Raw genomic sequence first — 17,818 nt, 5'->3', positions numbered from 1 at the left:
GGAATTTGGAATTCGGAACACGGAATTTGGAACACGGAACACGGAATTTGGAATTCGGAACACGGAATTTGGAATTTGGAACACGGAATTTGGAACACAGAATTCAGAACATGGAATTTGGAATTCAGAACACGGAATTTGGAATTCAGAACACGGAATTTGGACTTTAGAACACGGAACACGGAATTTGGAACACGGAACATGGAATTTGGAATTTCGGAACACGGAATTTGGAATTCTGAACACGGAACACAGAACACGTAATTTGGAATTTGGAACACGTAATTTGGAATTCGGAACATGGAATTTGGAATTCGGAACACGGAATTAGGAATTCGGAACACGGAACACAGAGCACAGAACACAGAATTTGGAATTCGGAATTCAGACCACGGAATTTGGAATTCGGAACATGGAACACAGAACACGGAATTTACAATTCGGAACACAGAAATTGGATCACGGAACACGGAATTTGGAATTTGGAACACGGAATTCGGAACACAGAACATGGAATTTGGAACACAGAACACGGAATTTGGAACACAGAATTTGGAATTTGGAACACGGAATTTGGAATTCGAAACACGGAATTTGGAATTCAGAGCACGGAATTTGGAATTTGGAACACGGAATTTGGAACACAGAATTCAGAACATGGAATTTGGAATTCAGAACACGGAATTTGGAATTCAGAACACGGAATTTGGACTTTAGAACACGGAATTTGGACTTTAGAACACGGAATTTGGAATTCAGAAAACGGAATTTGGAATTTGGAACACGAAATTTGGAACACAGAATTCAGAACATGGAATTTGGAATTCAGAACACGGAATTTGGAATTCAGAACACGGAATTTGGACTTTAGAACACGGAATTTGGAATTCGGAACACGGAACACAGAACATGGAATTTGGAATTCGGAACACTTAACATAGAACACGGAACACGGAATTTGGAATTTGGAACATGGAACACAGAATTTGGAATTTGGAACACGGAACTTGGAATTCGGAACACGGAACGCAGAACACAGAATTTGGAATTCGGAACACGGAATTTGGAACACGGAACACAGAACACGGAATTTGGAATTCGGAACACGGAATTTGGAACACGGAACACGGAATTTGGAATTCGGAACACGGAATTTGGAACACGGAATTTGAAACACAGAATTCAGAACATGGAATTTGGAATTCAGAACACGGAATTTGGAATTCAGAACACGGAATTTGGAATTCAGAACACGGAATTTGGACTTTAGAACACGGAACACGGAATTTGGAATTCGGAACACGGAACACAGAACATGGAATTTGGAATTCGGAACACTTAACATGGAACACGGAACACGGAATTTGGAACACGAAACACAGAATTTGGAATTTGGAACACGGAACTTGGAATTCGGAACACAGAACACGGAATTTGGAACACAGAATTTGGAATTTGGAACACGGAATTTGGAATTCGAAACACGGAATTTGGAATTCAGAACACGGAACTCAGAACACAGAACACGGAATTTGGAATTTGGAATTCGGAACACGGAATTTGGAATTCGGAACATGGAACACAGAACACGGAATTTGCAATTCGGAAACACGGAATTTGGAATTTAGATCACGGAACACAGAATTTGGAATTTGGAACACGGAATTAGGAATTTGGAATTCGGGACACGGAACACAGAAAAAGGGAATTTGAAACACGGAATTTGGAATTCGGAACATGGAACACAGAATTTGGAATTCTGAACACGGAATTCGGAATTTGGAACACGGAATTTGGGACACGGAACACGGAATTTGGAATTCCCCCCCCCTCCATTGTTGCGGCGTCCGGTGCTAAGAGGCCCCCCCCCACCGAGGTAAGAGCAGGCGGCGGTAACCCCCCCCTTGTAAGAGCGGGCGGCGAGCGGTGCGGTAACCCCCCCCTTGTTGAGGGCGGCGTACAGTAAACTGTCCCTTGCGGCGAGCGGTGCGGGAACCCCCCCCTCAGAGAGGAGCAGAGGAGACTAGCTGGCCGGGAAGTGACCGAGGGAGGCGGGGTGCTGAGAGGAGACTGACCGACTGAGGGAGGAATCACAGCCAGGAACTGCTAGTGACAGGCTTAAAGGGACACACACTAGGTAAGTAAGACTGGTGACTGAGATTGAACAGTAACTGAGGGTGTAGTGTAGTACCTAAGTGTCTGGGAGTACCTGTTGCTACCTGAGTGTTCTGGGAGTGGTGCGACTGGCCGGGCTGTGCGACTGAGAGCTGTGCGTCTGACCGGGCTGTGCGACTGTTGTGCGTCTGACCGGGCTGTGCGACTGTTGTGCGTCTGACCGGGCTGTGCGACTGTTGTGCGTCTGACCGGGCTGTGCGACTGAGTGTTGTGCGTCTGACCGGGCTGTGCGACTGAGTGTTGTGCGTCTGACCAGGCTGTGCGACTGAGTGTTGTGCGTCTGACCGGGCTGTGCGACTGAGTGTTGTGCATCTGACCAGGCTGTGCGACTGAGTGTTGTGCGTCTGACCGGGCTGTGCGACTGAGTGTTGTGCGTCTGACCGGGCTGTGCGACTGAGTGTTGTGCGTCTGACCGGGCTGTGCGGCTGAGTGTTGTGCGTCTGACCGGGCTGTGCGACTCAGTGTTGTGCGTCTGACCGGGCTGTGCGACTCAGTGCTGTGCGTCTGACCGGGCTGTGCGACTGAGAGTGTTGTGCGTCTGACAGGGCAGTGCGACTGAGTGTTGTGCGTCTGACCGGGCTGTGCGACTGAGAGTGTTGTGTGTCTGACCGGGCTGTGCGACTGAGAGTGTTGTGCGTCTGACCGGGCTGTGCGACTGAGTGTTGTGCGTCTGACCGGGCTGTGCAACTGAGAGTGTTGTGTGTCTGACCGGGCTGTGCGACTGAGAGTGTTGTGCGTCTGACCGGGCTGTGCGACTCAGTGTTGTGCGTCTGACCGGGCTGTGCAACTCAGTGTTGTGCGTCTGACCGGGCTGTGCGACTGAGTGTTGTGCGTCTGACCGGGCTGTGTGACCCAGTATTGTGCGTCTGACCGGGCTGCGCGACTGAGAGTGTTGTGCGTCTGACCGGGCTGTGCGACTCAGTGTTGTGCGTCTGACCGGGCTGTGCGACTCAGTGTTGTGCGTCTGACCGGGCTGTGCGACTGTTGTGCGTCTGACCGGGCTGTGCGACTGTTGTGCGTCTGACCGGGCTGTGCGACTGAGTGTTGTGCGTCTGACCGGGCTGTGCGACTGAGTGTTGTGCGTCTGATCAGGCTGTGCGATTGAGTGTTGTGCGTCTGACCAGGCTGTGCGACTGAGTGTTGTGCGTCTGACCGGGCTGTGCGACTGAGTGTTGTGCGTCTGACCGGGCTGTGCGACTGAGAGTGTTGTGCGTCTGACCGGGTTGTGCGACTCAGTGTTGTGCGTCTGACCGGGCTGTGCGACTGAGTGTTGTGCGTCTGACCGGGCTGTGTGACCCAGTATTGTGCGTCTGACCGGGCTGCGCGACTGAGAGTGTTGTGCGTCTGACCGGGCTGTGCGACTCAGTGTTGTGCGTCTGACCGGGCTGTGCGACTCAGTGTTGTGCGTCTGACCGGGCTGTGCGACTCAGTGTTGTGCGTCTGGCCGGGCTGTGCGACTCAGTGTTGTGCGTCTGACCGGGCTGTGCGACTCAGTGTTGTGCGTCTGACCGGGCTGTGCGACTCAGTGTTGTGCGTCTGACCGGGCTGTGCGACTCAGTGTTGTGCGTCTGACCGGGCTGTGCGACTGAGAGTGTTGTGTGTCTGACCGGGCTGTGCGACTGAGAGTGTTGTGCGTCTGACCGGGCTGTGCGACTGAGTGTTGTGCGTCTGACCGGGCTGTGCGACTGAGAGTGTTGTGTGTCTGACCGGGCTGTGCGACTGAGAGTGTTGTGCGATTCGGTGTACATCTTGTAATATGTATGCGTTCCTCGGACATGTGATCGAGGGCGAATACAAATGCGCAAAATGTAAGCACGTTGCTTCCCTGGAAGCTCAGGTCCTGAATCTAGGGAAGCAGCTGGCAACACTGAGACGAATGTCCATACCGGAGGAGAGCCAGGATTTTACCAGTCAGGTGCAGGCAGGGGTCTGCACAGAGGTGGGCGGAGTATCGGAGGTGCAGGCATCAGAGCAGAGCAGAGGGGTGACAGTTAGGAGGGGTAGAAGGGAACAAGGCAAGGAGGCTGATCCTGGGCTGGAGCACCCCAATAGATACGCCCCGTTGAGTGATGTTGGGGAAACCAGTCAGGGACCAGCATTGCTGGAGCAGAGTGACGCCCCTAGCTGCCAGGGGAAAAACTCCTCCAGTGAGGCTGGGAGAAAGGGAAAGGAAAGACAGGTGCTGGTGGTAGGGGACTCAATTATTAGAAGGGCAGACAGTGTAATCTGTGACAAAGACCGTGTGCGCCGAACAGTCTGTTGTTTGCCGGGCGCTCGGGTTCGGCACATAGCGGATCGGGTGGACAGATTACTGGGTGGGGCTGGGGAAGACCCAGCTGTCATGGTACACGTGGGTACCAATGACATAGGCAGAGGAAGATGGAGAGTCCTAAACGATTTCAGGGACTTAGGCGCTAAGTTGAGGACTAGGACCTCCAAGGTAGTATTTTCCGAAATACTACCTGTACCTCGAGCCACACCAGAGAGGCAGCGGGAGATTAGGGAAGTTAACGAGTGGTTGAGGAGCTGGTGTAGAAAGGAGGGTTTCGGGTTCCTGGAGAACTGGGCCGACTTCTCAGTCGGTCACCGGCTCTTTGGTAGGGACGGATTGCACCTAAATGGGGTGGGTGCAGCCGTACTGGGTGCGAGGATGGCCAAAAAGTTAGAGGGGCTTTTAAACTAGGGAATGGGGGGGAGGGTACAGATGTAGAATTAGCCAGTGGAAAGCAAGATTCAGAGGGCAGAAATGGGGGCATTAGCGGTAGGGTGTTCGGAGCTCCTAAACCCAGGGTGGGTACGGGGAAAAATCAAGAGAGCAGCCTAAAAACATCAAAATTACGAGGTTTGTATACCAATGCCAGAAGCCTGGCCAACAAGATGGGAGAGCTGGAGCTGCTGATGTTTGAGGAGGACTTAGATTTTGTGGGGATAACTGAGACTTGGTTCGACAGCTCTCATGATTGGATGGCGACCATTCAGGGGTATTCCCTTTATCGCAGAGATAGAGAGGGTAAAAATGGGGAGGGGTATGTCTGTATATTAAGAACAGTGTACAGGTAAATATGAGGGATGATATTAATAATGGAGCTATGGACGAGGCAGAATCCCTATGGGTAGAGCTACAAAGGGAAGGCACGGTGGGGAAGGTAATATTGGGCGTATGCTATAGGCCCCCCAACCAGAGGGAGGAGGGTGAGGCGGACCTCATGTTGCAGATAGGATTGGCAGCAAGGATGGGAAATGTCATTATAATGGGGGACTTTAATTATCCGGATATAGACTGGGCAGAAGGAACCGCGCACTCAGCCAAGGCTAGGCAGTTCCTAAATATTTTGCAGGACAATTTCATGGGTCAGATGGTGAATGCACCGACAAGAAACAATGCGGTACTTGACCTACTGATTACCAACAATGCAGACCTGCTCACGGATATAGAAATACGGGACAACTTAGGGAACAGTGACCATAGGTCAATTGGTTTCAGTATTAATTACAGTAATAGGAAACACAAGGGTAATATTAAGACGCTGAATTTCAAAAGAGCCAATTTCCCTAAACTGCGCTCACTGCTAGAAAATATAAAATGGGATAGAACCCTGGGAACAAAGAACACGGAGGAAAAATGGGAGTGCTTCAAGAGCATACTTAACAAGGGGGTGGGCCAGTGCATTCCACAGGGAAATAAATTTAAAAGAGCAAAACTAAACCCTGGGTGGCTAAACTCCAACATAAAAATGTATATTAGAGCTAAAGAAAAGGCCTTCAAAAAATACAAGACTGAGGGGTCATTGGCAGCATTTAAGCACTACAAAGAGTGTAATAAGAAATGTAAAGATGAAATCAGGGCGGCTAAAATAGAACACGAGAGACATATAGCGGAGGAGAGTAAAAAGAACCCCAAGAAGTTCTTTAAGTATATAAACAGTAGGAAAGCGAGGTCAGAGCACATTGGCCCCATAAAAGATGATAAAGGAAAAATGGCCACTGAGGACAGAGAAAAGGCGGAAGTGTTAAATAATTTATTTTCTTCAGTCTTCACAAAGGAATCGGGGGGCTACACAAACCCAGCTTGTAAGGCCAAACTAAACAACACACCTCAGGAAGTGCCGCCATGGCTAACAGAGGATAGACTTAGAGCTAAACTAGAGAAGCTTAACATAAATAAATCCCCGGGACCGGATGGCTTGCACCCGAGGGTTCTTAAAGAGCTCAGCCAGGTGATTGCCAGACCATTATTCTTGATCTTTAAGGATAGTTTACAGACAGGTATGGTGCCAGCTGATTGGAAAAAAGCCAACGTGGTACCAATATTTAAAAAGGGGCCGAGATATATCCCAGGTAACTATAGGCCGATCAGCCTAACATCTGTAGTCTGCAAAATATTGGAGGGGATGTTAAGGGACCACATACAAGACTTTAGTAATGAAAACGGTAATATAAGTATTAATCAGCACGGATTCATGAAAAATCGTTCGTGCCAAACCAATCTATTAACCTTCTACGATGAAGTGAGCAGCCACCTAGATAAAGGTAAGCCTGTGGATGTGGTGTATCTGGACTTTGCAAAGGCCTTCGACACCGTTCCCCACAAACGCTTACTGAACAAACTAAGGAAGGTAGGTATGGACCATAAGGTGAGTACCTGGATAGAGAACTGGCTCCAGGGGAGAGTACAGAGGGTGGTGATTAATGGGGAGTACTCGGATTGGGCGGGTGTGGAAAGTGGGGTCCCCCAGGGTTCTGTCCTGGGACCAATCCTGTTTAATTTATTCATAAATGATCTGGAAGAGGGGATATCGAGTACAATCTCAGTATTTGCAGATGATACTAAATTAGGCATGCCAATATCTTCTATGCAGGATGTGGAAACCTTGCAAGTGGACCTGAACAAAATAACGGAGTGGGCAACTACATGGCAGATGAGATTTAATGTTGAAAAATGTAAAGTAATGCACCTGGGGGCCAGAAACCAGAAAGCAAGCTACTCGCTAGGGGGGGGAACCTCTGGGTGAGTCTAGGATGGAAAAGGACTTAGGGGTACTGGTAGACAACAGGCTTGGCAGTGGCATGCAATGCCAGGCCGCCGCAAGCAAAGCCAACAGAATACTGGGATGTATAAAAAAGGGGATTCACTCCAGAAATAAAGAGATTATTCTCCCGCTCTACAAGACTCTGGTCCGGCCACATCTGGAGTATGCTGTCCAGTTCTGGGCACCGGTCCTCAGAAAGGATGTGCTGGAACTGGAGAAAGTCCAGAGAAGGGCAACAAAAATAATTAGGGGGTTGGAGGACATCAGCTACGAGGAAAGACTACAAGCACTGAACTTATTCTCTCTGGAGAAGAGACGATTGAGGGGGGATATGATATCAATGTACAAATACTGTACTGGCGACCCTAGCATAAGGAACAAACTATTCAGAGAAAGGAGATACAATAAGACACGTGGCCACTCACTAAAACTAGAGGAAAGGCGGTTTAACCTTAAAGTGCGTAAGGGGTTCTTCACTGTAAGAACGGTAAGGATGTGGAATTCTCTTCCACAAGCAGTCGTATCAGCGGGGAGCATTGATAGTTTCAAAAAACTGTTAGATGGACACCTTAAAGACCACAACATACAGGGGTATACAATGTACGGCTAAAAGCAAACACACACACACATCATAGGTTGAACTGGATGGACTGATGTCTTTTTTCAACCTCACTAACTATGTAACTATGTAACTATGTAATTTGGAACACGGAACACAGATTTTTGAATTTGGAACACGGAATTTGGAATTCGGAACACGGAACACAGAATACGGAATTTGTAATTTGGAACACGGAATTTGGAATTCGGAACACGGAACACAGAATTTGGAACACGGAATATGCAATTTGGAATTCGGAAAACGGAACACAGAATTTGGAATTTGAAACACGGAATTTGGAATTCGGAACACAGAACACGGAATTTGGAATTCGGAAGACGGAACTCAGAATTTGGAATTTGGAACACAGAATTATGAATTCGGAATTCGGAATTCAGAACACGGAACTCAGAACACAGAACACAGAACACAGAATTTGGAATTTGGAATTCGGAACACGGAATTTGGAATTCGGAACACGGAACACAGAACACGGAATTTGGAATTTGGAACACGGAACACAGAATTTGGAATTTGGAAAACGGAATTTGGAATTCGGAACACGGAATTTGGAACACGGAACACAGAACACGGAATTTGGAATTCGGAACATGGAATTTGGAACACGGAACACAGAACACGGAATTCGGAATTTGGAACACGGAATTTGGAATTCGGAACATGGAACACAGAACACGGAATTTGCAATTCGGACATCGGAATTTGGAATTTGGATCACGGAACACAGAATTTGGAATTTGGAACACGGAATTTGAAATTCGGAACACGGAATTTGGAACATGGAACACGGAATTTGGAACACGGAATTTGGAACACGGAGTTTGGAATTCAAAACACGGAATTTGGAACACGGAACACGGAATTTGGAATTCAGGACATGGAATTTGGAATTTGGAACACGGAACATGGATTTTTCAATTTGGAACACAGAACACAGAATTTGGGATTTAGAACACGGAATTTGGGATTTAGAACACGGAAAACACAATATTTGGAATTTGGAACACGGAATTTGGAACACAAAACACGGAAATTTAGAACACGGAACACAGAATTTGGAATGTGGAAAATGGAACACAGAACATGGAATTTGGAACATGGAACACAGAATTTGGAACACAGAATTTGGAATTCAGAACACGGAATTTGGAATTTGCAACATGGAACACGGAATTTGGACTTTGGAACACGGAATTTGGAATTCGGAACACGGAACACAGAACATGGAATTTGGAATTCGGAACACTTAACATGGAACACGGAACATGGAATTTGGAACACGGAACACAGAATTTGGAATTTGGAACACGGAACTTGGAATTGGGAACACGGAAAACAGAACACGGAATTTGGAACACGGAATTTGGAACAGGGAAAACAGAACACGGAATTTGGAATTCGGAATATGGAATTTGGACTTTGGAACACGGAACACGGAATTTGGAATTCGGAACACGGAACACAGAACATGGAATTTGGAATTCGGAACACTTAACATGGAACACGGAATTTGGAATTTGGAACACGGAACACAGAATTTGGAATTTGGAACACGGAACTTGGAATTGGGAACACGGAACACGGAATTTGGAATTCAGAACACGGAATTTGGAACACGGAACACAGAACACGAAATTTAGAATTCGGAACACAGAATTTGGAATTTGGAACACGGAATTTGGAACACAGAATTTGGAATTCAGAACACGGAATTTGGAATTTGGAAAATGGAACACGGAAGTTGGACTTTGGAACACGGAACACGGAATTTGGAATTCGGAACACGGAACACAGAACATGGAATTTGGAAATCGGAACACTTAACATGGAACACGGAACACGGAATTTGGAACACGGAACACAGAATTTGGAATTTGGAAAACGGAACACGGAATTTGGAATTCGGAACACGGAATTTGGAACACGGAACACAGAACACGGAATTTGGAATTCGGAACATGGAATTTGGAACACGGAACACAGAACACAGAACACGGAATTCAGAATTTGGAACACGGAATTTAGAATTCGGAACATGGAACACAGAACACGGAATTTGCAATTCGGACAACGGAATTTGGAATTTGGATCACGGAACACAGAATTTGGAATTTGGAACACGGAATTTGGAATTCGGAACACGGAATTTGGAACACAGAACACGGAATTTGGAACACGGAACATGGAACACGGAATTTGGAACACGGAGTTTGGAATTCAAAACACGGAACATGGAATTTGGAACACGGAAGACGGAATTTGGAATTCAGGACATGGAATTTGGAATTTGGAACACGGAACACGGATTTTTGAATTTGGAACACAGAACACAGAATTTGGGATTTAGAACACGGAATTTGGGATTTAGAACACGGAAAACACAATATTTGGAATTTGGAACACGGAATTTGGAACACAAAACACGGAAATTTAGAACACGGAACACAGAATTTGGAATGTGGAAAATGGAACACAGAACATGGAATTTGGAATTCAGAACACGGAATTTGGAATTTGCAACATGGAATACGGAATTTGGACTTTGGAACACGGAATTTGGAATTCGGAACACGGAACACAGAACATGGAATTTGGAATTCAGAACACTTAACATGGAACATGGAACACGGAATTTGGAATTTGGAACACGGAACACAGAATTTGGAATTTGGAACACAGAAATTGGAATTGGGAACACGGAACACAGAACACGGAATTTGGAACACGGAATTTGGAACACAGAACACGGAATTTGGAATTCAGAACACGGAATTTGGAACACGGAATTTGGAACACAGAATTTGGAACACAGAATTTGGAACACAGAATTTGGAATTCAGAAAACGGAATTTGGAATTTGGAACACGGAAGTTGGACTTTGGAACACGGAACACGGAATTTGGAATTCGGAACACGGAACACAGAACATGGAATTTGGAATTCAGAACACTTAACATGGAACACGGAACACAGAATTTGGAATTTGGAACACGGAACTTGGAATTGGGAACACGGAACACAGATCACGGAATTTGGAATTCGGAACATGGAATTTGGAACACAGAACACGGAATTTGGAATTCGGAACACAGAATTTGGAACACAGAACACGGAATTTGGAATTCGGAACACGTTACTCTGAACATGGAATTTGGAATTCAGAACACGGAACACAGAATTTGGAATTCTGAACACGGAATTCGGAACACGGAATTTGGGACACGGAACACGGAATTTGGAATTCGGAACACGGAACACGGATTTTTGAATTTGGAACACAGAACACGGAATTTGGGATTTAGAACACGGACTTTGGAATTTGGAATTCGGAACACAGAATTTGGAATTCAGATCACGGAACTCAGAACACGGAATTTGGAATTCGGAATTCGGAACATGGAACACAGAATTTGGAACACAGAATTTGAAACACGGAATTTGGAATTCGGAACACAGAATTTGGAATTTGGAACACGTAATTCAGAATTCGGAACACAGAACACGGAATTTGGAATTCGGAACACGGAACTCAGAATTTGGAATTTGGAACACGGAACACAGAACACAGAATTTGGAACACGGAATTTGGAACACGGAACACAAGAACACGGAATTTGGAATTCGGAACACGGAATTTGGAATTCGGAACACGGAACACAAACACTGAATTTGGAATTCGGAACATGGAATTTGGAATTCTGAACACGGAACACGGAATTCGGAACACTGAATTTGGAATTCAGATCACGGAACTCAGAACACAGAATTTGGAATTTGGAACACGTAATTCAGAATTCGGAACACAGAACACGGAATTTGGAATTCGGAACACGGAACTCAGAATTTGGAATTTGGAACACAGAACACAGAATTTGGAACACGGAATTTGGAACACGGAACACAAGAACACGGAATTTGGAATTCGGAACACGGAATTTGGAATTCGGAACACGGAACACAAACACTGAATTTGGAATTCGGAACATGGAATTTGGAATTCTGAACACGGAACACGGAATTCGGAACACTGAATTTGGAATTCAGATCACGGAACTCAGAACACAGAACATGGAATTTGGAATTCGGGAAAACGGAATTTGGAATTCGGAACATGGAACACAGAACACGGTGCAATTCGGAACACAGAATTTGGAACACGGAATTTGGAACACGGAATTAGGAATTCGGAACACGGAATTTGGAATTCAGAACACGGAACTCAGAACACAGAACACGGAATTTGGAATTCGGAACACGGAATTTGGAATTCAGATCACGGAACTCAGAACACAGAATTTGGAATTCGGAATTCGGAACACGGAATTTGAAATTCGGAACATGGAACAAAGAACACGGAATTTGCAATTCGGACAACAGAATTTGGAATTTGGATCACGGAACACAGAATTTGGAATTTGGAACACGGAATATGGAACACAGAACACGGAATTTGGAATACTGAACATGGAACACGGAATTTGGAACACGGAATTTGGAACACGGAATTTGGAACACGGAATTTGGAACACGGAATTTGGAATTCAGGACATGGAATTTGGAACATGGAACACGGAATTTGGAATTCGGAACACTGAACACGGATTTTTGAATTTGGAACACGGAACACAGAACACGGAATTTGGGATATAGAACACGGAATTTGGGATTTAGAACACGGAAAACACAATATTTGGAATTTGGAACACGGAATTTAGAACACGGAACACAGAATTTGGAATGTGGAACATGGAACACAGAACATGGAATTTGGAAAATGGAAAACAGAACGTCTCAGAGCGGGTGGAGAGCAAAATTGCATGTTGGGGGGTTGGGGGGTGGGGTGCAACCCATTGGGGGCCCAATAAAAATGCTTGCCCGGGGTCCATTCAATGTTAAAGATGGGCCTGGGGCCACCCCTTAAGTGGAAGAGTCAGTGGATGGGTGTCATTTAAGGGGATGCTAGAAAGTGTCCTTAAGATAAAGTAGTTGCATCAAGTCTGCTGCTAAAGAGAGCAGGAGGACTTAATTCATCCATACAAGTGGCAGTATGGTTAAAGCAGCATGTCTGCTTCCACAAGTAATTTGGTGAGGCCAAGTGATTCCGGAGTGAGCCGGAATGCAGAGACTATCCCACATGCTGGCAGAGAACCTGCAGAGCGGACTGAGATGTGGATTCCAACCCTGTTGAACTCCAGGAGTCTGATTAATGCCCACGGTAAGTCTGGCATTGTGCAGTGGAGGGGACACAGAGCATCTTGGACTGGTATGTGGCCGATGCTTGCATGTATCTGTGGGGTGACATGTTGCTGAAGCTGGAGCAGAGCGATTGCCAGCCCACAAGACTGTATGTGAACTGAGAGGCAGTGTTAATGTTGGCAGCAAATTTCAATTTAGTTTTAGTCTTAGTCTTAGGACTAAAATGGCATTTTAGTTTTAGTCTTCTGCAAGTTTTCGTTTTAGTCGTATTTAGTCGACTAAAACTCCAGTACATTTTAGTCGACTAAAACATCTTACATTTTAGTCGACTAAAATGTCCCTCATTTTAGTAATCTAAATGGTCATGGTCAGAGAGGAATGAAAGATGAAGTCCAAATAGGAAAGACCGCTCCAGGTGGGCTGGGTATCGGGTGCTGGTCGGATCCGTCAATCCAAGATCAAATGAGGCAAAAAGAGATGACCGCACTCCGATGTAAATCAAAAATTGGAGTAAATTTATTCCACATCAAACAATAGGCAACTGGAACAACACACTGTGAATGCAGGACACAAAGGCAGACGCGTTTCACGACTTAGAGATGTCGCTTACTCATTGCCAAGTCCTTGGCAATGAGTAAGCGACATCTCTAAGTCGTGAAACGCGTCTGCCTTTGTGTCCTGCATTCACAGTGTGTTGTTCCAGTTGCCTATTGTTTGATGTGGAATAAATTTACTCCAATTTTTGATTTACATCGGAGTGCGGTCATCTCTTTTTGCCTCAACAGGTCAGAGAGGAGGCCTGTAATGCTGCTGCCTGCAGTCAGTGCAGTGATTGCACACAGTGCTGCTCAGAGTGCTGGATGGGGGTCTCAGGTTTAAGGGTGGTCTCTGGTCTGACTCTGAACTGAAGTTGTTGAACAGGATGGGCCGGGCGGGCCTCAGCGGCTTATATGCACGCACACAGTCCTGGATGGATGGCGGAATCGGATGCCAGTGGTGACTGGTGAGTGGCCTGAGGGGACTCAGGGAGGCAGTAATAGCTGGCCTGGCTGTTAACTCACAGTGGGTGCTCTGCTCTGGATGTGGTGGTGGCCGGGTGCCAGTGCCGTGTGCTGAGTCAGGCCTGGCGCGTCTGGCTGTAGTGCTGCAGCTGCAGTGCTCTGGTGAGGTCAGGTGACTGGTCTCGAGTCGACTCTCTTGTAGTAGTCCACTCCTCACGTCGGACGTCACGGGGCACGCCACGCCAGACGCCACGCCAGACGCCACACAGGTGGAGCTCCGTGAAAACCGGAAGATGGGTAAACGTCCCTGCCTCACATTCTCGTTTAGTTTTAGTTTGTTAACGATTTGATTTTTGTCATAGTTGTCGTCATGTGCTATGCTTTGTGTCTCATTTTCGTCAGTTGAAAAATGCCGGTGACCAAATCGTTGACGAAAACGTTTTCGTTGACAAAATTAACACTGTTGTAAACTCCATTGGCTGTAATGTCATTGCACATATTTCCTGAATATATTACCAACATTAAATATTAGGGAAAAATATAAGAAAAGCCTTTTTCTTAATTATTTAGTTTTTAGCAGCTTAGTAGATGCTCCTTACTTATGTGTATGCAGTGGTGCAATACATAAACTTTAACCACCTCAATACTGGGCACTTAAACCCCCTTCCTTCCCAGACCAATTTTCAGCTTTTAGCGCTGTTGCATTTTGAATGACAATTGCGCGGTCATGCAACACTGTACCTAAACCAAATTTATGTCATTTTTTCCCCACAAATAGAGCTTTCTTTTGGTGGTATTTGATCACCACCAGATTTTTTCTTTTTTGGTGCACAAATAAAAAAAGACCGAAAAGTTTAAAAAAAAAAAAAGTTTTTTTGTTTAGGTTATAAAATTTTGTAAATAGATACGTTTTTTCCTGCACTGATGAGCACTGATGATGCCGCACTGACAGGCACTGATGAGGAGACACTGATGGGGTGGCACTGATGGGGTGGCACTGATGGGGTGGCACTGATATGCAGCACTGATGGGCACTGATAGGTAGCACTGATATGCAGCACTGATGGGCACTGATATGTGGCACTGATAGATAGCACTGATATGCAGCATTGGTGGGCACTGATAGGCAGCGCTGATGGGCACTGATAGGCAGCACTGATGGGGACTGATCGGCGACACTGATGGGCACTGATGGGCACTGATCGGCGGCACTGATGGGCACTGATAGGTGGCACTGATGGGCGGCACTGATCGGCACTGATGGGGGGCACTGATGGGCACTGATAGGCAGCACTGGTGGGCAATAATGGGCACTGGTGGGAGGCACTGATAGATGGCATTAACGGGCACTGGTGGGCAGCACTGATAGATGGCATTGGTGGGCAGCACTGATAGGGGGCACCACTGGCAGGCTCTCTGAGCCCTGTTTGCCATCTCTGGTGGCCATGGTGGGCATCCCTGGTGGTCATGGGTGGGCATCCCTGGTGGCTCTAGTGGCACCCCCTCCCCCCAGGGCTGCACTGGTAATCAATCATCTTAATACCAGCACAGACCCCCCCCTGTGATCAGTGAGTAATTAGAAATACTCACTGATCATACCGGCTGCAGAATCGATCCTCTCCTCTTCTCCTCACTGACAGGATCTGTCAGGAGGAGAAGAGATTGAAGCCGTTACAACGGCTGTATTGACATTACATGACGGCTGTGAATCTGGTCATGTGATCAGGAGGGCCAATCACAGGGCCCTCCTGCCGAGTCTTGTTGCTCTGTGTCCTAGGGCGGCGCAATCTCTCTCCTTCTGAAGGACGTTCCGGAACGTCCGATCAGAAGGACGAGACTCCCACCCGGCCGTATATGTACAATGGCCCGGGTGGGAGGTGGTTAATGTGCTATTATTACATGCTCTGGATGGAATTGTGTTGCCGATATTGAAATGGCCAGCAGAGGAGTGTTAATTTTGATTAAAACTACATAAAAAATTGACATAGTTATAGTATTATGACTAAAATGCCATTTTAGTTTTAGTCGTATTTTAGTCATCTGAATTGTTTTCGTTTTATTCGTATTTTAGTCGACTAATATTGTGTTAATTTAGTCAACGAAAACGTTTTAGTCGGTTTTAGACGACGAAATTAACACTGCTGGGAGGTAGGAACCACCTCTGAACTATTAATGCCAGTAGTGGCTATTCCCTTTGGGAGAGGACGGGGAGTGCCGAGAACACCGTTGGGGATGTGACCAGTGGTGACCAGTGGTGAAGACTCACACAACTATCTGCCAAACCAGGGAAACCTATATTTCAGGGGTGCAATGCACTCAAGTCGTGAAGGCCGAGCAGTGGTCACAGGGTGCATTGGTTGCAGTCACTCACTAACAAAAAGTCCAGCTCTTAAAGAGGCAGAGGGGCGTCAATGGTTTCAGAAGTCAAAGTCCTCCACTTCATCCAATAAAGAGGAGGCCGGGATCATTGATGTGGGGTCATCCAGCTTTGAGTACCAATACGGATCCCTGGAAGAGGTTATTAATAAATGGGGATCAAATGTGGAGACTGAGTGGAACTGGGGAGCTGAACGAAGAGGAAGTCCTACAAGTTCCAGTTCACTTAAACAGAAGCAGCGGTTGTTTGCATGAGGTGTGCGAGGAATCTCGGGTTCTGTGAGGCCTATGCAACAAGGATCACAGACCTGTCCTGACCTCCGCACCTATGCTCAGGCCCGAGCACAGAACAATGCTTATTCTGTACTGATTTCTAAAATTGAGACCCTGTATGCCCCGCCTAGGAGAGGAAGAAGGCAGAAACTTCCCATTCTCTCTTGTTTTAATAGACTCATACAGAGGAAGGTGGCAATGGAATAGGGATAGGATTATCCATATGCTTCACAGGAGGTAATGGAGGAAATTGAGAGTAAGAGGGAGGTTTGGCGTGAAGAAGCTGCCTGGGAATTTCTATATGTCCTCAAGACGTATTGGAATCCATCCAGGCCTCAGCTGTGGAAAACCTTCCTATCCATCAAGGAAAATTGGAATCTGGATCGATTGATATACATTGATCAGGTAGAAGTCACCCAGCCAGATAACAAAAACCAAGCTTGGGCCATCCCTATTTTGAGTCCTGAAGGAAAGATGATTTGTATACCTCATCCTGACCACCACTACTGAGGTATGCCGAGTTCATGATCCAATGAGAGGAATTTTATGTTACAAAGGGAGCTGTTGAGCCCAAAGAATGACCATTATTGAAATGTTTCTGTGGGGGCTAAAAGCCCCCAAAAAGGACACTTTTTGAAGATACTTCATTGAAAGACACTTTGCGAAGAAACTTCATTTAAGGACACTTTGCAAAGATTCCCTTGGGCCAATGGGCCAGTGCTATCTTGAAGAAAATTTGTTGCTACCTAGTATGGAAAGTGGCCCATTGTCTCTTCAAAGAGAGAGGGGTTTCAGAGAGAGAAGACCCCTTGAAGAGTTCTTACAGACATTCACAAGTAAGCAGGCTATTGCTAAGGCTCCATCAATGACAGCGTGCCGCCAGGAGATCTATTGCCTCAGTGTTGCAGAGGGAGGGACACTGTGAACACCAGTCAAAAGGACTCTGCACTTCTTCATCCTAGCTTTGGAATTCCGAACACGGAATTCGGAAAGAACGGAATTTGGAATTCGGAACACAGAATTTGGAATTCGGAACACGAAACATGGCATTCGGATCACGGAACAAGGAATTTGGAATTCGGAACAGCGAACACGGAATTTGGAATACGGAACACAGAACACGGAATTTGGAATACGGAACACAG

This window comes from Pelophylax lessonae (genome assembly GCF_965119305.1).
Source record: "Pelophylax lessonae genome assembly, chromosome: 7".
NCBI lineage: Eukaryota > Metazoa > Chordata > Amphibia > Anura > Ranidae > Pelophylax > Pelophylax lessonae.
This window is presented reverse-complemented; position numbering follows the sequence as displayed.